At 34.8% G+C, this 21,151-nt stretch overlaps 1 long non-coding RNA gene across 1 annotated transcript; it reads right to left on the reverse strand.

The window, feature by feature from the left end:
* Positions 1 to 17,662: 17,662 nt before the first annotated feature.
* On the reverse strand, positions 17,663 to 19,865 carry LOC132661581 (uncharacterized). The gene is made up of 2 exons (XR_009602293.3): positions 19,341 to 19,865; positions 17,663 to 17,840 (listed from the first exon to the last, which is right to left on the reverse strand). It is a non-coding gene; the product is annotated as an uncharacterized LOC132661581 (long non-coding RNA).
* Positions 19,866 to 21,151: the final 1,286 nt, after the last annotated feature.

Here is a 21,151-nt window from a genome sequence, read left to right on the forward strand (position 1 = left end):
TTACTAAGGGATGGGAAAGAGGTACACAGTGGAGGATGTTTGAAGTAAGCAATTGAAAAAAGAACAACAAAACTGTTTCATGCTTTTATCCTGCAAAAATCAAACTGTTGGGTAAACTAGTTTTTATTAAAGACAAATGATCTAAGTATTCAGTTCAAGACCTAGAAAAAAAAAATTGCAAAGGAGTAAACCCAAAGAGATAAAAAGGAAGGAAGTAATAAAAATGTTAGAAATCAATGAAATAAAGAACAAGAAGGGGAAATAGAGATTGTTAACTAAACCAAGAGTGGGTTCTTTAAAAATAATAGTAAAATAGAAAAAAACTTGACAAATTTGATGGAGCAAAGATACAAAGAAACAATTTTTGGAAGGGAAATAACTACAAAAAATAACAGATTTTTTAAGTTATGTAAAATACTATGAACAACTGAACAACCATACTGAATCGGATTTAAAATATAAATAAGGGGCGCCTGGGTGGCTCAGTCAGTTAAGTGTTTGACTTTGGCTCAAGTCATGATCTCGCGGTTCGCAAGTTCGAACCCCACGTCGGGCTCTATGCTGACAGCTCAGAGCCTGGAGCCTGATTTGGATTCTGTGTCTCTCTCTCTCTCTGCCCTTCCCCCACTCATGTTCTGTCTCTCCCTCTTTCTCTCTCTCTCTCTCAAAAAAAACCATTAAAAATATAAATGAAATTACTAAATATCCTGAAAAAAGAAACAAAATGTCAAAAGAGGCATATGATGAGCTAGAACTTTTGAATACGCCAAAGCTCATTAAAGAAATCATGATAAATACAGTTTTCAAAACTTCCTCTTCCACAATACCCCCCCCCCAAAACATTTTAGACCATGATAGTTTTGTGGCTGAGTTAAGCAAACTTTAAAGAAACAGATAAACTACCATATATTGAAGTTGCTCCAGAAAATCTAAAAACAATGAAAGTTACCCAATTCATTTTGAAAGGCTATAGTAGAACATCTTTTTATTTATTTATTATTTATTTATTTATTTTATTTATTTAATATTTATTTATTTTAAGAGAGAGAGAGCACACATGAGCAGGGGAGGGGCAGAGATAAAGGGAGAGACAGAATCCTAGGCAGGCTCCACGCTCAACATGGAGACTGATGCAGGGCTTGATCTCACAACCACGAGATCGTGACCTGAGCTGAAATCAGGAAGGGGACGCTTAACTGACTAAGCCACCCAGGTAAGCCACCTCTATATTTAAATAAGATAAAATAAAAATAAGTCAGATAGTCACAATAAAGAAAGAAATTTTATTTATAAACATGGATGTGAAAATTCTAGATTATCTAACTAAATTCAATAGCATATTTTAAAAAATAAGACAAACAGCATTCATTTCAGAAATTCTTACCTGGCTAAATATCAGTGAAAATGTAATTTACTATGTGATGCATTTAAGAAGACAATTCTTATGGTCACTTTAATAGATACAAAAAAAGTATGTGATAAAAGTAACACATTTTGTTTTAATTTTTTAAAACCTCTTAGAAAACAAGAAATAGGAAAAGAACTATTAACTTGATAAAGATAATGATGATAATAATAATAGCCTGCTAACAAATGAAAGCAACCATAATTCATACTATAAAATTTTAAATTTGTATCTTTTGAGGCTGAGAGAAGAAAACAGTATGTACTATCATTCCAGTTGTTTAACATGGTATTAGAGGTGTTGACCAACATAGTAAAATGGCAAGGGGTAGAGTGCGATAGTAATTAAAAAGGAAGATACAAAGTTGTTACCATTTTTTAAAGACTTAAAAAATGATATATTTACATGAAAAAAAAAAGAAAATCAAAAGGCAAACCATTAGAACTAATAAGACTTCACCAAAGTAGCCAGAGAAAAAAATCAATTCTCTCAAATCAGTAACATCCATCTTTGTCAGTAATAACTGGCACATAATATGGCAATAAAAAAAACCAAACATGTCTAGGAATTAAACTAATAAAAGTGCTCAAGTCCTTTGTGGAGAAAAATCTTAAACCTTTTTTAAATAACTTCTCCTCCCTCTCCCAAAAAAACTTGAATAGATAGAAAATTTATTCATGGAAATGACAGCCTTGTAAACATGTTAACTCCATCAAATGATATATGTTTAATGTATTCCCAATCCAAATAACACTGACAAATTCAACAAATTTATTCTAAAAATTTTAATGAAGAATAATCAGCCATGAATAGAACAATAATTGATAAGTCATAGTAATCAACAGTGTGGTCCTGCTCAACATCACTCATCATCAGGGAAATACAAATCAAAACCATAAGGAGATACCACCTCACACCTGCCAGAATGACTAAAATTAACAACTCAGGCAACAACAGATGTTGGTGAGGATGCAGGGAAAGAGGAACCCTTTTGAACTGCCTGTGGGAAAGCAAATTGGTGTAGCCACTCTGGAAGGTTCCTCAAAAAATTAAAACTAGAAGTACCCTACAACCAAGCAATTGCACAATTAGGTATTTATCCAAAGGATAGAGGTGTGCTGTTTTGAATGAGCATATGCACCCCAATATTTATAGCAGTGCTATTGACAATAGCCAAAGTATGGAAAGAGCCTGAATGCAGACGAATGGATAAAGAAGATGTGGTATACACACACACACACACACACACACACACACACACACACACACACAATGGAGTATTACTCAGCAATCATAAAGAATGAAATCCTGCCATTTGCAACAATGTGGTTGGAACTAGAGTATGTTATGCTAAGCAAAATTAGTCACTCAGAGAAAGACAAATATCATATGACTTCACTCATATGTGGAATTTAAGATACAAAACAGATGAACATAAGGGAAGGGAAGTAAAAATAATATGAAAACAGGGAGGGGGACAAAACATATAAGAGACTCTTAAATAGAGAGAGCAAACTGAGGGTTGCTGGAGGGGGTGTGGGTGGGGAGATGGCTAAATGAGCAAGGGTAAGATTAAGGAGGACACTTGTGATGAGCACGGGGTGTTATACGTAGGGGATGAATCACTGGATTCTATTCCTGAGATCATTATTGCTTTATATGCTAACTTGTATGTAAATTAAAAATAAATAAATAAAAATTAAAATAATAAATTATAAATAAATAAATAAATAAATAAATAAATAAATAAATAAACCCCCAAAACAAAAACAGTGTGGTCCTTGCAGAGAATTAACAAATTGAACAATGGAATATGGTCGAAATCTACAAACAGATCCCTTACGATGAGAATCTACCATATGATAGAGGTGGCATCAAAGATTACTGGAAAAAATATGAATTATTTAGAAAATGGTGTCAAGAAAAAATAAGTCATATTTTACACTTTACACATTACATAAAAATTAAACTCCCAATCAATTAAAGATCTAAATAACAAAGACAAAATTACAAAATGATAAAAGTTGAAGTAGGAGATTATTTTTTGATACTCTAGGTAGGGAAGGATTTCTTTAAAAAGGCTCCAAAGTACAGGCCATAAGCAAAAAAAACTAATGAAATTACATAAAAATTAAAGATTTTTGTTTAATGAACATCATTGTCAAAGTAACAGATGGGTGACAGACTGAGAGAAGATATTTGCAATATCAAAATCTGACAAGAGTTTAACATCCAAAAAATACAAAGAACTCCAGAAAATCAGCACAAAAACCACAGGAAACACAATGCTTAATAAATGGTCAAAAACTAATAAAGACTAATAAGTGGGCGAAAATTAAATCCATAAAGTGCATAGAAGATGATGCAAAATGATTAAGATTAACTGAACAGGTGTTCAATCTCACCATCACTCAGAAGAATCCTGAAAACAATAATGATATACCAATTTTTACCCAAAAGACTGATACAAGTTACAAAGATGTAGAGTGTTTCTGAGAACATCAAAAATAAGGATTCTCACTTTGCTAAAGGGTACCACTATGAAAAGCTAGGTAGGTTGTAATTTAGCAAACCACCTCCTGAGTATATAGGCCAGAGAAATATTCACAGACATGTCCAAATTAGACAACAGTATAATCCTACCCTATATTTAGACTAATAAAACTGACATTTTGAACAGTCCTAAGTTCACCTCTGTGGTTAAATATTGGGTTCATTCTCCTTTCTACAACATATTCTCAACCCTCCCCCAAGGGAAACAATTTTATAGTCTCATCTTATCATGACATTAGTCTCTATACCAGTCAGAACAGGATAGGTTTTGTTGCAGTAACAAACATTTTCCAAATCTTATTGGATTATAATATTTTCCATTTGTCCTCTTTTGTATACTCTATGGTAAGATGGCTGTGACCAATCTGACTCTAAGATTCAGGCTGACAGAGCTGGAATTATCTGGAACATTGTCAGTCACAGAGGCAGAGGCAAAGCACATGCTACATGTCTCTACATTTCATCAAATACAGTAACATACATAATTAAGTCTAAGCTCAACATAGTGGAAAAGAATAATCCTCCATAAGAAGGTCAATTAATATTGATGAACAGCCATATTCTACTACAGTGGATGTTCCTTGAAGCACTGTTTATAGTAGCCAAGAGTCAGCTAGTCTATGTGTCTACCAAAAGGGGGAATGAATGAATAAATGGGACACATTGCAGGGCACCTGGGTAGCTCAGTCAGTTTAAGCATCTGACTCTTGATTTCGGCTCAGGTCATGATCTCATGGTTCAGTTTGTGAGTTTGGCCCTGCATCTGGCTTTGTGCCAACTGTGTGGAGTCTGCTTGGGATTCTCTCTCTCTTCCTCTCTTTTTGCCCCTCCCCTGCTCATGCTCTCTCTCTCTAAAAATAAATAAATAAAACTTTTTAAAAATGAGACATGTTGCTTCATGAAGTCTTCAGAACTAATGCAGATTTCTCCCACTATTTGAAAGTAGAATGTTCGCATGAAAACTTTCATAAGCCAAAATAGCAAAAAGCAAAGAAGCAAATACCACTTCATAAAGGCAAAATCCTCTTCATATTTCTTTCAGTTAGTGAAAACAAGTACCAATGCAGGTTTTTCATAAAAGCAAAGTGGCATAAAATGAACTTTCAGAGAACAGGGGAAACCTGTAATACATTTAACACAGCAAAAATAGACACAGCTAAGCACTAAGTTCAAATTTTAAAAAGAAATAACCACAAATTAAATTTATAATACAATACAATGCCTGTGTTTTCAAAAATATTAATGAAACAACAAAATATGTTTTTCAAGGAAAAACATATATCCAAATAAACATATGGAAGATCAATTGGAAGGAAATACAATAAACACATGGGATTGGGATGGGTATCCCCAGGCATAAGGAAATTAAGTGGATATTGAGTGATTCGTATAAAAATAATAAAGTAAAAATAAAATTAAATAATAATAATAATAATAATAATAATGTCTTATGATGATTGTTGATAGTGTACCATATACTGAATATGTCAACTGAATTCTGTTCAATAGGTGTTCATTAAGAAAGACTTCTACGTTCCCTTTCAAATGCACATATATGACTTGAGAGAGATAGTGTATTTAAACATTATTTCACATATATTTTCTTCATAAAATTTTCTGGTTTCCATCAAACTCTTAAGGAAATGAGACATGGGCAATGTAGGATATTTTACAGGAAATTGGAGTGTCATAAAAATGCCTGCCACAGGTAAGGTATTTAATAAGTGATATCAGTTTTTATACAGATGGTGCTTTGTCATATATGTTATCTTATTTAACCATTATAATAAGTAAAGGATTTTAACTGCAATTGCCTATATGAAGACACTAATAAAGAGAACAGGTGAGTGTATTGTCCCAAGTTTACATTAACATTTAAGAAGTCAAGTTATAATAGAAATTTCCAACTTGTGAACTCTTTTTTTTTCCAGCTTTTCTCAGGTATAATTGACAAATAAAACTGTAAGATGTTTAAAGTGTACATCATGATGATATACATATGCATTGTGAAAGGATTCCTCCCATCTAGTTAATTAATATATCCATCACTTCCTACACACACACACACACACACACACACACATATTCATATATATATATATATATATATATATATATATATATATATGGATACATGTTTGGTAAAAGCACTTAAGTTCTACTGTCAGCAAATTTCAATTATATAATACATTGCTGTCAAATATAGTCATCTATCAAAATTTCAATTGCACTTTTTACAGAAAAAGAAAAAAACAATCCTAAAATTTGTATGGAACTATAACAGATTCCAAATAGCCAAAGTAATCTCAAGAAAGAAGAACAAAGCTGGAGGCATCAGACTTCCTGATTTCAAACTATATTACAAAGCCATAGTAATCAAAACATGATCCTAGCATAAAGACAGACACAGATATTAGAACAGAATAGAGTACAGAAATAAACCTACACACATATGGTCAATTAATTTATGACAATGAATCCAAGAAAATACAATGCAGAAAGGATAGTCTTTTCAGTAAATGGTATTGAGAAAACTGGACAGCCATAAGTAAAAGAATAAAACTGAACTGAATTTACACCATCCACAAACATCAACTCAAAATGTATTAAAGACTTAAATTTAAGACCTGCAACTGTAGAACTCCTAGAAGAATGTATAGGAGGTAAGGTCCTTGACATCAGTGTGGACAATGATTTTTTAGATTTGATACCAAAAGCAAAGGCAACAAAAGCAAAAATCAATACATTGGTCTACATCGTACCAACTTTTTTGAAATTTTAGAATTGACTTTTGCGAATTTTTGTCTAGTCTTCATTTGACTCTTAATACTCAGTCTGACACAAGAAAAAAGAATTATTTACAGCTCTAAGGAGAATGCGGTTTGAGTCTGGAATTATAGGAGCCTATAAAAAGCCCTCAACCCTCTTTCTTACCAATCTTGTATAGTTACATCAAGAACAGTACAACTGTAGCTAGTAAATTAGACTGGATGAACATAGAAACAACTTCTAGAATTTTCTTTTTCTACATTATGTAAACATTGCCTGGAAATACAATTTGTTCTGGTGCAACTTCCCACAGGTAAAGGCAACATGGTTAAGTGGTTCACATACTTCAAATACTACCACACCTTAATAGGGGGGAAAGTGTATACTGGAAATCTTTCAAAGCATGTTGGTAAGTTTTCCAATAGGTAAGAAAATGTTTTGCTTCAATATAGAATAGATATCTTTAAGGCAACATCAACGTAAGATATTAGATTAAATGGGCCAGACACAGCACTATAGAATGGCATATAATTTGTAAAGAATAAAAAATAAAAGATATTATGTAATGTCAAGCTGGGACCAAAGAAAGATTAGGGGTTTATTGGAGCATGAAAGAACCTTGAGTTATGAATATATAAGAGAGTGAGGTCAAAGCAATAAAAAATCTGCTCAAATATCCGCGCCATGCTGAGGAGCAACCAAAACACTGTAGATGCAATTTAATCCCTTTAAATGTGCGAACAAAATCTCTAATATTTAAAACAAAAAGTTGTGAAATCACCCTCCTAGATCAGGAGTCAGAAAACAGCCCATGACCTGTTTTGTAAGGCCTGCAAGTTAAGAAGGGTTTTTATATTTTTAAAGGGTTGTTAGGAAGAAAAAGATGGAGAGGCACCTGGGCAGCTCAGTCAGTTGAGCAACCGACTTCAGCTCAGGTCATGATCTCATGGTCTTTGAGTTCAAGCCCCACGTCGGGCTTTGTGCTGACAGCTCAGGGCCTAGAGCCTGAAGTCGGCTTCGAGTTCTGTGTCTCCCTCTCTCTCTTCTCTTCCCCTGCTTGTGTTCTGTCTGTCTCTCTCTCAAAAAATAAATAAACATTAAAATTTTTTTTTTCAAAGAAGAAGATGGAGTAGAAAGAAAAGGGTAGGAAAGAACATGACAAAGACTTTTCTCACAAATATGGTTCACATATTAGAACATATTTGGTAGTTAATCCTTTACTGAAAAAGTTGGCTGACCTCTTTGTTCAAGATCATGAAAGGCATGTTTCTATGTTGGCAAGAAATAGCATGAAAACCCCAGAATACTAACACAATTGTACAATATAGTTTACCCAAAAAGCAGAGGTCAACAACGTACAGCAAGCTAATTTGTTTTCTTGTTTACTTATTACTAAGTAAACTTGTTTACTTTTGAGCTATAATAGCAGAGTTCAGTCACTGTAACAGAGACAGTGTGGCCTACAACAACTAGAGTATCTACTACTTGGCTATTTAACATAAAGTGTTGATTCTGCAGTAAAGGACATAGCAAGATTCCTGCTATTCACTAGATACTGTCCCTTTTTATATTGGTAGATACTGACTCCTTAGAAGCAAGGGACACATTGGCTGTTTCTAAAAATGTTTTAATCATGGTGGATATATTTCCTTTAATGGTTTGTCCTTCTAGCTACTGCTGTTTTGTGCTCCATAAGTTTGCTCTATTCTTTGCTCCTGGAAATACAGATAGTTGTGAAGACACAATCCTTGCTGACATAGACATAAGGCCTATTGATCTCATGATTGGTAAAATTCAACCAGATCTTTCTTTCTTCCTTCCCTTCTTTCTTCCTTTCTTTCTTTCTTTCTTTCTTGTAGGCTCCTCACCCAATGTGGGACTGGAACTCCCGACCCTGAGATCAAGAGTCATATGCTCTACCAAATGAACCATCCAGACGTCCAGACTTAGATAATTCTACCTCAGATGATAACAGATTAAGATTCTTTAGTTGAAACATTATATGAATAAAACTTGAGTTGAATAATTCCATTGTGGATAAATTGGTGTAAGATGTGTGTGTGTGTGTGTGTGTGTGTGTGTGTGTGTGTGTATCACAATACATTTACCTTTTCTACATGAGTTTTGTTGAGAACATTGCCATTTATATCATATTATTACATATTGAATGTCTCCTTTGAGAGTTTTTTATGAGGACACTTGATAAAATGTCTCAGAATTTGGTACCTGGCATGATTTTATTATGTAGGCAATGTGTATATGAGAGCTGATTGTTCCGTGTATCAGTTTATTGCCTCTCAGTTCTAAATTCATTCTTCATGGCCTGTTATGCAAAAAATGTATCTGGGCCCATTAAACACTTTTATGCTGTGCCAACTGGCATATTTTTTAAGCTTTGTCAGCAGAGGGTGTTGGAGGGACATTGCAGGAGGAAGGGTTTTGCTTTCTGGTTCTCCTGTGTTCTCTCAGCTGACTCCTAAAGGCCACATGGCTTCCTCAGTGCCCAGCTCCTACAGAGTAGGCAGCTTGTTCAGCACCAAACTCCTGCAGCATGTAGTTTCTCCAGTACATGGCAACTAGAAGGACCCACTGGCCAGCAGCTTTCCCCTGCATCCTTTTCAAGCTGTGTCTGGTGAGACAAGGTCCCATGTACAGCTTTCCTGGGAACCCTAAAGGACAGATTTCAGGCAACTTCCAAAGGGCATATTGCCAGCACCGGTGACTTCTTTACAATCCAGAGAGCTACAGCTATGCCCTCTCCACAGGTCTGGATCTCATTCCTGGAGGAAAGAAGGAAGTATCTCCCTTAGGTACTCTATCTCAGTCCTAGGAGTAGTTGCTGCTCCTTATATATGTCATTCCTATGTTCTTTGGAAGTTATTTTTATTTCTTACTACTCAATATCTTGTTTCAGCCTCCAGGTATAGCTGATAATTCTTTATCTTAAACTTTCTCTGTTAAAATTACTGTGTGGTTTCTGTCTCTCTTCATTAGACCCTAATTCACTACTTGTCTCTTTGTTTGGCTATTTGTTTATTTGGAAAACTAAGACTTAGATTGTACATGTATTCATGTACATATAGTTACATACACACTTATATAATGTATAATTTAATAACTGAAATATTTTCTTGTATACATATTACATATTCTATAATCTTTAGAGAAGTGAATTATTTTTAAAATACTATTTATTGAGTGCTTACTATAACACATTTAAACAAATACATCTGAGAAGTTGTGCTAAGTATAAAAAATTAATTATAAACATATTAATATATGTTTAGCTTTTGACCACCAATCCCTGAAGAGTCAATAATCCAGGAATGACTATTTCAGGATTTTAGCACTGCCTCCAGGGCTGCCACATTGCACAGCTGGCTCTTGTGCCTTGAAGTCTGGCTTTATTAAAGTCTTCTGACTCATTGCCGAGGCTCTTTCTAACACTGAGCTCACATATGCTCTTACCACTCGCTTTGTGCTAGTGGCACCTGCTACGGCTGACTTGACTACATCCTTCTCATCTACGTGAGCAGTTCTGTTCCTTATAGGAAACCCCACCACTTAGGCAGGAAAAGGAATGGATTTTTCCAAGGATGCTGGGAGAAAAACCATCATCAAGAAATAAAACAAATGCCCTTCTATGGTGTTTCTTGTTTCTCCTTGTAATATATCCTCTGGCTACAACAAAGGAGACAGCTCTCAACACTTTTTCCTTTAAAAATTTTTTTTTTGCTATTGACTCTTTAGGAAAAGGGATGCCAGACAGCTTTTAATATCACCAAATTCAAAAGTAGCATAGTTGGAAGATCTAAATCTTGTGCCTGAAAGAAGGCATCAGAGGATTGAGGTAGTCCTTTATATACCTAAGTCATCAGTTTAAAACCAAGTACCAGCTCATAATCAAGAACAAGGATATAAATCTCAGAAATTTTAAATAGCAAAAAATGGAAAGTAAATGTCCTATACTAGTCATTTATTCAAATAAACCATGGTTTCCCTCCACAATACACTGGCATACATACCATCATTAATAATAAGGTCACAGAATAATATTGAGAGACACAAAGAAATTATCTTCATGTATTATTAGATTAAAACAAAACCAGTAAATACAAATTTTATTTTTTTAGACATATGTATACCCACAGACACAGACATGTACTCAGAGCACCCATATAGGTGAATCAAAAAAAAATATGGCCAGTTGTTTTCTCTGGGTAAAAAATCTATGAGTGATTTGTACTACCTTGCTTATGCTTTTCTAATGTCTTCAAACTATAATAAATTTGAATTATTTCCATAGTTAGAAAAAAAATCATACTTTTAAAAAAGAGAAATGATTGAATTCAGACAAAATTTCCAAATTCAAGGAAAACCATAACCCTTGATATGCTTATGGAATAGAAATGCATTCTTGCTTTGCTTTCTTGGTATTCATGTTTAAAATAACACTTCCTGACGAAGACTGGTTGCTGATCTCATGGAAGTAGGAAGCAAAAGGCAATTCTATAAAATTAGGGATTTTAATAAGTTAGTTTTAGTTGATCAGTGAATCAACCATATAAATCTCTAAGAGTACAGTTAGCATGGAGAGGGTTTTAGCCAACAGATGGATGGATAGGTTAGATAGATGGTGATGGTGATGAAGGTGGAAGATAGATGATAGATGATGATGATGATAGATAGATAGATAGATAGATAGACAGATATTGAACAATACATTTATCATGGACTTGACGGATAGTAAATTAATTTTTTAAGTTTATTTATTTTGAGAGAGAGAGTGGAGTGTGTATATGTGTGTGTGTGTGTGTGTGTGTGTGTGTGTGTGTGTGTATGCATAAGCAGGGGAGGAGTAGAGAGAGAGGGAGGGATAAAATCCCAAGTAGGCTCCACTCTCTGTCAGATGCGGTGCTCAGTCTCACAGACTGCGAGATCATGACCTGAGCCCAAACCAAGAGTCTAACACTCAACCAACTCAGCTACCCAGGCACCCCAGTAAATTATTTTTTAAGCCTCATCTCCTCCATGGAAGCAGTGGTGCATTCACCTCAGCTGAGATTTTTCTTGTCAGTAAAAGGGCAATAAAAATAGCCAAGGAAATGAGTGAATGAATACTAATACACACAGACAAAATATAAAAGCATTTAAATGGTTCCTGATAGAAACTTGTGTTTTGGGTTTAAGGAGATATACATCATTCTCTTTTACTATTTGCTATTTTAGTGACTACTTACCTAAAAACTAATCTTGATTGAATATCTATTAGAAAAATGTCAGGTGTTCAGTTAAGTATTATTTAGTAATAATAATAATTATAATTATATACATATATAATAGTAAGTATTATTATTATGTGATTGTTATTATTATTTTATTGTTATTATTATTACTGCTACCAGTTATGTATAAAATATGTAATTATATATATATGCATATAATGATATTATCATTGCTATTATTACTGCTACTACTTTTACCATTTGTAAATATTTACAATATGCCAGGTATTTTGATAAGCACTTAATCAATACCATCTTATTTAGTTTTCTCAAGTTTCCTATAAGGTAGGTGTTATTATTTTCAGAAGAGGAAACAATCAGAGAGACTGAGTGACTTGCTGAATGTCACACAGTAAGTATCTGAAGCAGTGTTCAAATAAAGGTATTCGTGACTCCCAGATCTGTTCTATTTCCGCCATCCTAAACTACTGATTTTCACATGGCACAGTGTTTTGGAGTGGTCTTGGATATACTGAAACTGGACGCTTAAGTTCCTTAAGCCCAAGAATAGGAGGATTATTTACAGAAATGAGTTACCGAGAACTCTATCAACATTGAACCAACAAAAGAATTAAACAAAGGGAAAGATGGGATGGGAAATATAATCAGACTCTACTCTTACTTACCAGATCCACAGGAGCTAGACAGGGGTAGTGGTTTTTATAATCATTCCGGAGTCCAGCACTGGTAACATAGCACTGTTTAGGCATAAACTGTTTTGAGAAGTCAGAAGTTTCTAAAAGAGATAGCTGTAGATAATCCTTTTTGTCCAAAGCAGTGAATGGAAGTAAACATCATTGTTGAGAGAAAAACTGTGAAAGCAGTTAGAATTCACCAATTCCAGTTGTAATTTTTCTTTTTAATATCTGCATAAAACAGGAAAATCACTAAATTAATAGTTAGAAAACTAGAATTTTAGGACCAGTCCTATATATTACTGCAACCCCCTTCGTCTTCATATTCCTCCCTTCTCAAGTGGTAGTATGTGCACCTATTCTATTTACTTTACAGAATTTTTACAAGCTTCCAGTGACATCCTGAGCTTTGAAACATTTTAAAGAGTATTAAACATTGTGGGATAGGGACACTTGGGTGGCTCAGTCAATTAAGCGTCCGACATGGGCTCAGGTCATGATCTTGAGGTTCATGAGTTCGAGCCCCATGTCAGGCTCTCTGCTGACAGCTCAGAGCCTGGAGCCTGCTTAGGATTCTGTGTCTCCCTCTCTCTCTCTGCCCCTCCCCCACTCACGCTCTGTCTCTGTCTCAAAAATAAATAAACACTAAAAAAATTTAAAAAATCATGGGATATACGTCATTTTGGGAGACATTTTTTATTACAAATAATTTCTTCAGTAGGGGTCAGCTTTTCAAATAACTTATACTTGAGCATTCCTTTTCTTATTACAAAAATAATATATCTTCAAGGTCCAAATTATGAAAGTTTCAGGAAAAATAATTTAAAGTCCCCTCTGTAGTGGCAGGCTGGAGCCGCAATGTACCAATTTGTGAAAGTCAACTTGGTGCATCTCTTCCCAATTACATATTCACTGATGTTGTTCTGGTAGCTTGAAATCAACCATAGTGAAATTATTTACACCATGGAAATTGATCAATGTTACAAAGCAGGGCTTTATTTTCTGTACAATTATTAAAGATTTATCTGCATACCACTGCCCATAATCCTAGGGCTTTATCAATTTGGTGAATCTTAAATCAGATTGCTATCCTAGTAGTAAGTCAAAAAGTGAGAGAGATTCAAAAGAAAAACCAGATAGTCTACCTTCAACCTTTAATGTGTCATCATCCAACAGAAAAGGAAAAGACTATCTGAATAAACAATGAGAAAACATGCTTTATGAGCCCTTGAAGGCCTGCATTGGCTTGGTCCTTTGCATTAGTTGGGCATATGAAAGTGTTACACAACCTGTGTGGTTTCCTTTTCCCTTCCTTCCTTCCTTCCTTCCTCACTCCCTTCCTTCCTTCCTCCCTCCCCCCCCCAACTTTTTTCTTTCTTTCTTTCTTTCTTTCTTTCTTTCTTTCTTTCTTTCTTTCTTTCTTCTTTCTTTCCATTCTCCTTCCATCCTTCCTTCCTCTCTCTCTAGCCCTCCCTTCCTTTCTCCCTACTTCCTTCCTTCCCTCCTTACTTCCTTTCTTGCAACATCTTCCCTTCTTTCTTAAAGAATTTTAACTACTATATGCCAACAGTTAGAGGGCTTTAAGAGGTTTTGCCTGTGCCCAAGTTGTTTCATTAGTGTCACATTCTTAATGAGAGCATTTCTGGTCTTGGCATTGATGACCAAGAACTAGGGTTATTAGCCTTCCCTTAGACATTTGAGTTCCCTGTTCAAGTTCCCAATTATGTTTTGTTCCAAGACACTATTTCAGTGGCAAATAGGACCTGGAGTGCCACTCCAGCTTGCCTTTTATCCCCTTATTTTATGGAACTGTTTTCATAGCTGTCACCACCCCAGAACATCAGGAACTAATTTTCCAGGGATTTCAGAAGTTCAATGAGGACATTTGAAACATAAGACTTATTTTCTCCATACTTACCCATGTTCAGTCCATATACACAAAACTTTAAAATGATATTTTGTCCACCAGAGGGCACTCATATTGTTCCAAGTATAGAGCTAAGAATTATGGCCATTTGAAGAGAAACCTTAGAGTCAGAGAAATGAAATACCCCCCAGAACTACTTAAGCCTTCACTAAATGCCAAACAGAAGAATAAAAGTACATTTTTAATTCAATTTTATTTTCTCTCCTCTTACCCCCTCACTCCCCCCCCACACACACACACTCCCCTGCCCCCACGACAAAATTTTCTCAAGTGTGTTCGTTAATTCACAAAGAAGGGGGAAAAAAGAATAAGGGCTCAGGGTGAAAGTCTGTGTTCCATATTTTCAGAGTACCAGCTTTGCAAGAAGGTATATTTTTCTGTAAAATGTGGGAGTGTTCAAAGTGTGGAAGAATATCAAGAACTTGGCTTTCATAACATTACATCCTTGGTGCTTTAAGATGATATGTCTCAAGTTGTTTTCCATCGTGGAGCTGATGACTGCATGCTTCACATGAAAGGGCTCCTGCCCTTGTCTTGGAACTTTACACTTCTCAGGCACTAGAAAAAATAGAGGCCACCACAAGACTGCGGTCTAGTGTGTTGACAGCCTCAGCCACAAGTTATTCCAACTTCTCACAAAAGCAAAATAAACTTGTGATTTCTGAGACATGTTGTGTAGCTCATTAGTGGTTTCAACTAAGTGCTGTTTATTGATCTTAAAGTCTCTCTCTCTCCTCAGTGCAAGTAGACTTTCACCTATGTCTCCATTTTTTCCAAACATTCCAGCACTATGAATCCACCAGTTAGACCCTAGTAATTGCTCAATTTAAGACACTAGATCTGAGGTTAGGATTCCACCTCACTCCAGCTATGTTTGAAATTCCAGCCATGTCAAACATTGGCTTCATCCATTTTGGTTTTTCTACAGGGGCATTTTTATGCACACCTTTCAAAATTAGACCAGTAAAAAGACCCATTAAATTATCTCTGCTTCAGAATTGTTCACCAAAGAAAAGTCTCAATTTTGAAGAGTTCTCAGTGAAGCCAGTTTAGAATGATCTAAAAATATAGCTATTTAATATATATAAAACATATACCAGAAATATTTCACAAAAAGAAGAAAAAATGAAATAATTTCAGTTTTTTTGTCCATTTGGAAAATTGATGGCAAAGTAATTATCACAGAATTGGTAAAGGAACATTCATAAGCTTGACCTTTATAGCATTGACCCAAAGTTGCCAGGTACTGTAAAGCTTTGAAAAAATTGGCCCTTTGCTACTGCCAAGACTGAAAGCAAAATTGGCCCTCTTTCCTTAATTCACATCTGGGTTCAGTTTGTTCTCAGTTAGAAGAGCTTAACCCATCTTGCTGACTTGGTCTCAGTTCAGATGGGAAAGCAACAACGCTATATGAAAGGAGCAGAAATAGGTGAATATCCACTTAAGTCCTCCCTTGGGGGAAAAAGGTATTTTATTATCTTTGGATAGTCCTTATATAATTGCCTAGTATTAGAGAATCAGACGGTTTGTTGTTAAATGGTGTCTGTTGGGCTTAGATGGTCCATTTTTGAAGTATACAGTTTACTGGTCAGAAGTCTTCAAAAACAACGTACATTATTACAAAGGCTTTAAACTGGGGTAGGATTAAGCTGAAGAGAATTAACTCCATTTCCAATGCATGACATAAGATACAGAAAGAATTCCATAATTCAAGTTTAATATGATAAATACTAAAAATGGATATAAAAGTTATTATTTAACATAGGTAAAGAATGGGAAATAGCAACAAGATTAAGAAAAATGTAAAGGGGCCATGATTTACAATGAATTGGTTTTTTTTGATAGTTTTTCTCATGAATGTGGCAATTACTTTGAGAATATGAAATTCTGTGGGTATGTCAACCTTAAGTTTGGAAAGATTTATTGAAGACAAGGAGGTATCATAAGACACATTGTAAGTTCACTGACTAGATGAAAAAAAGCTGAATGGGTCTCCATTTATTAAAAAACAGTAATGATAGTAAGAAGATAGTACTGCATCCATATCCATTGCCTATTTTTATCCTCCCAATGACCTAGCTGGCACCTACTCCCTTTTTCAGATGTCAGCCCAATTATCACTTCCTTGAGGAGAACTTCAAACACTTTGATTAGATAAAATACCCTTCTCCTATCCCCCTCCAGTTCCATGATAAGCTTTCAAAGCCTCTCTCCTCACATAAGTTAGAAACATTGAGATTTTATATTTATTTTTGTATTTCTTTGATAAATATTTATTTTCCCGCTAAAATGTAAGCTCCTCAAAAACAGATTGTGGCTAGCTTTACTCTCCATTGAGTCACCAATATCTAATACAGTGCCTGGCATACAGGCATTCCTCAATGCCTGCTTGTTTCTTTATTGAATTATGAATAAATGACCAGGTAAGGCAACCATGAAATTAATGCCATATTACAAAGTAGTTAGTAGACTCAGAAAATCCAGTTAGTTAACTCAAGATAACATGGTTATATAGTAACAGAGCTAGGTGGGACTTAAAATCTCATCCGACTTTCTTTTCCCAATGTGTCTTATCAGAAAAAAAAAAAAACATAAACCAAAACATAAATGATTCAAATCAATACCACAAACTGTGTAAACTAACTAACCAAATTTGTTTCCCAACCAGCGTAGTAAAATAAGTTCTCTGCTACTCTCATAACCATCAGCAATATTCTGGTGAATGATTATTTGCAAAACAGGGTTAAAAATAATTCAACAAAATGATTATCATCAGAAAATCACATACATATTTTTTAAAGGAGAGGAGAAAAGAATTGTATTTTATAGAGAAAGTCTGAATCTGCTTAACCTAGGTATAAAAGAAGATACTTCCTAAAAATGGGCAGATCAATTAAGCAAGAATGAGGGTTTTTATTTTCTTTGATGTTCTCTAACAATTACACACATTTAGTTTTCATCACTTATAGTTAGAGCATCTAACAGAGGAGAAAATCATTACCGAGAAAGGAGAATAAAATTGCATGAAGCCTGTGTCAGGAATTATATTAGTTTGTTTGAACTGTTGTAACAAATAATATAGACTGGGTGACTTAAACAGAAATTTATTTTTTCACAGTTCTGAAGGATAGAAGTCCAAGATTAAGGTGTCAGCAGAATTTGTTTCTTCTTAACCTTTTTGTTTGGCTTGCAGATGGTCATCTTCTCTCTGGGTCTTCACAATTTTTTTGTTTTTGTTTTTGTTTTTGTTTTTCCTCTGAGTGTATCTGTGTCAAAGACAGAGAACCTTGAAAATAGCAAAACTGACTCATGTGTTAGGGAGTCTCAATGAGATTAACAGCTGACACTCATCGAAGCTATGAAGGCCAGAAGGCAATGGGATGACACATTCAAACTACTAAAGTAAAAAAAAAAAAAAAAATTAAATTAATTAGAAGGAAATTCTATGAGCAACTGTATGCCAAGAAAATTAGATAACCTAGATGAAATTGACAAATTCCTAGAAATTCACAAGCTACCAAAAATCCCCTCCATAGCCTTTAAGCCCTTTATGTTCTTATCCAACCTAACAGCCTCATCTATCGTTATTCCCCTTTAATTTACTGTATCTGAGTTTCTCTGGCTCTCATTCAGTTCCTGGCACCAGGGAGTATACAATGTTCTATAATTTTGACTTGTTGATTGTTCCCTTTTATCTTTTAAGGACCCACTTAAATGCTATTTCCACAAAGACACTTTCTTGAGCCCCTTATAAGTAACTACTTATTACAATAATACTAACTGCTTTACCAAAGAAAATTTCTTTTGTAATCTAGTTTCCAATCAGTTCCATGTTCCAGTAACCATGTCCAAAGTTCTTTCTTAGACAAAATTCTCAAGGCTGATTTAGGTTTTTGCTTCCAGGTTCCCAGAACAATCTGTCTCAAATTAATAGCAGATACCTTGAGGCCAGTTGAAATCAAAGACTTGGGTGGGAAGGTCACATACCTTTAATCTGATCTTTACTCCAAGGTTATGTGTAAATTAGCCACTGTCATTCAAAACCTCTTTAGATCTCATTTGTTATGGTTTAGGGTCTTGAAGTAGGATTTTTTAGAGGACCTAAAATTTGAGATTTTCCATATTCCTTTATTGTATGAAAACTATCCAGTTATTTCTGGATTTATCTTTATTTTTCTAGTAATTTGAGTGAAAATGGAAGTGAGAGCCAATTCACATGATCATTCTGAATCTTTCTAACTACATACCCTAGAACAGAGTTTCTCAACTTCAGCATCATTGACATTTTACAAAAGATAATTATTGTATTTCACTGATTTATCCTATACATTACTAGAAATTTAGCAGCATCCCCTGGCCTCTACCCATTACATGTCTGTAACACCATCCTCATCCGCAGTTGTGACAAACACAAATGTCTCTAGGCATTGCCAAATGTCACCTGGGGTACAAAATCACCCCAAGTTGAGAACTGAAACTACAGGCTCATTAGGTCCATCTTCTGCCTTCAGGTTATTACAAGCAATACCTTTACCAAACATTTGTTCAAATTTATAGCATAGGCCTCCATTTTTCCAATCTTAAACTTTTCTAGCTTCCTAACACATTACTGAGAAGTCAATGTCACCTATTTTAAATATTTGTCATAGATAGTATTGCATTTCAATTTCAGAATTTGTTTCCATATTAGTTATAGTAATTATAGCTTCAGAATAAACAAATACCAACATTACTGTGGCTAAACCCAATATAAATTCACTTCTTACACATAACAGTCCAATTCTGGCATTTGGTGGGTGGCCTTCAATGCAGGGTTTCAGAAATCCAAGCTGCTTTCAATGTGTGGTTCTGCTGTTCTCAACACATAGCTTCAAGAATCACCATGCTTGTGTGTTTCCAGCCATAAGCAAACAGATTATGGAGCATTTATAAATGGGATTGTATGGGTTAGACTGAGATACAAAGAAATAGGTTTTATTGTCATCTCTAAGTGTCTGTTACTTTTACTCATTCTTGTGTTATCCTGTAACATCCTGTCATTGAGCCCTGTACTTTTTCTTCATGCTATTTATTACATCTATAATAAGGTAATTATTTGAGCAATATAAAACTATTGGTTTATTATCCATCTTACATCACAGGCAGTATGCTCCATAAAGACCAGAACTACATCCACTTTGTTCAGTGTTTGTTTGGTCCCCAAAACCTAGAAGAATTTTTGGCATTTAATACTTTCTTAATAAATATTTGTTAAATAGATAAAGGAATGAATAAATGGATGAATGAATAAATGATATATATGACCCTTGATTTGGATATGGCCTAGTAAATCTTTATAAGACATTATTCTTTGCAAGACACAGATCCAGGTATTGGTCAACAAGAGAGAATGACTGGCTGACTTAGCAAAACAGAAGAATATTCTAATGATGGAGAGTGAGGATGGGATGCAAGCAAGCAAAAATTAGAATTCAATGCAGTAGGCTAGAGCTTTCTTCCTGAATTCATTATCTCATGCTTACCCTGTTTAATTAGAGTACTATCTGGTTCTGCTCTTCTTACTATGGTGAGGAGAAAAGGGGTTATGCAGTCTTCAGAGCCCAGCTTTTACTAATTGTGTCGGTTCCTGAGGTACCTTCTGCCTACCTATGACAGTTAATGTTGTGTGTTAACTTGGCTCGGCCACAGTACCTAGATATGTGATCGAACATGATTCTGGATAGTTCCATGACAGTGTTTTTGGATGAAATTAACATTTAAACTGGTGGACTTTATGGTGGGCAGAATGTTGCCCATAATGTGGGTGGGATTCATCCAATCAGGTGAAGACCTAAATAAAACCAAAGACTGACTACTCCCAACAAAGAGGGAATTCTGCAGCAGACAGCCTTTGGACTTGAACTCTTTGGCTTTTCTTTGGGTCTCCAGCCTGCCAGACCAGCCTGCATATTTTGGACTGACCAGCCTCCATAATCATGTGAGCCAATTACTTAAGATAAATCTCCCTCTAGATATAGATATGGATAAGGATATGGATATGGATATGGATATGGATATGGATATGGATATGGATATGGCTACGGATACAGATATGGATATGGATATATAGACTAGATATACAGATATAGAATAGATATAGGTATATGTTGTGTTTTTCTGGAGAGCCCTAATACACTACTCATGTACATACACTGATTCCAGACTTCACCCTAAGTAACAGTATTGCCCTTATATTTCACATGAATACCTACTTTCAAAGAGTTTGCATGGAGCTGTAATGTCTGAAGTGAAAAGAGATCTTTAAATCTTAGGAAGTAGGTTCCACTTACCTATTCCCAAGTGAAATAAATAAATATATCATTTTCATCTCTTTATCTCTTGTATATTAAAAGTTTTTTTAAAAAAAATAAAAGTTTTTAAGTGTGTTAAAGAAATGAATGAATAAATTAATAGCTGAATATTTATCTGCTAAAAATGTAAGAATTCATCACAAACCATTCCTCTCACTGGCTCAAAGCAAGAGAAATCCTGGTGTAACCCCCAAACTACCACCTTTGTCTACTTTTCCACATTTCTG

This window comes from Panthera onca, chromosome D1 (assembly GCF_046562875.1).
Source record: "Panthera onca isolate mPanOnc1 chromosome D1, mPanOnc1 haplotype 2, whole genome shotgun sequence".
NCBI classification, from domain to species: Eukaryota; Metazoa; Chordata; class Mammalia; order Carnivora; family Felidae; genus Panthera; species Panthera onca.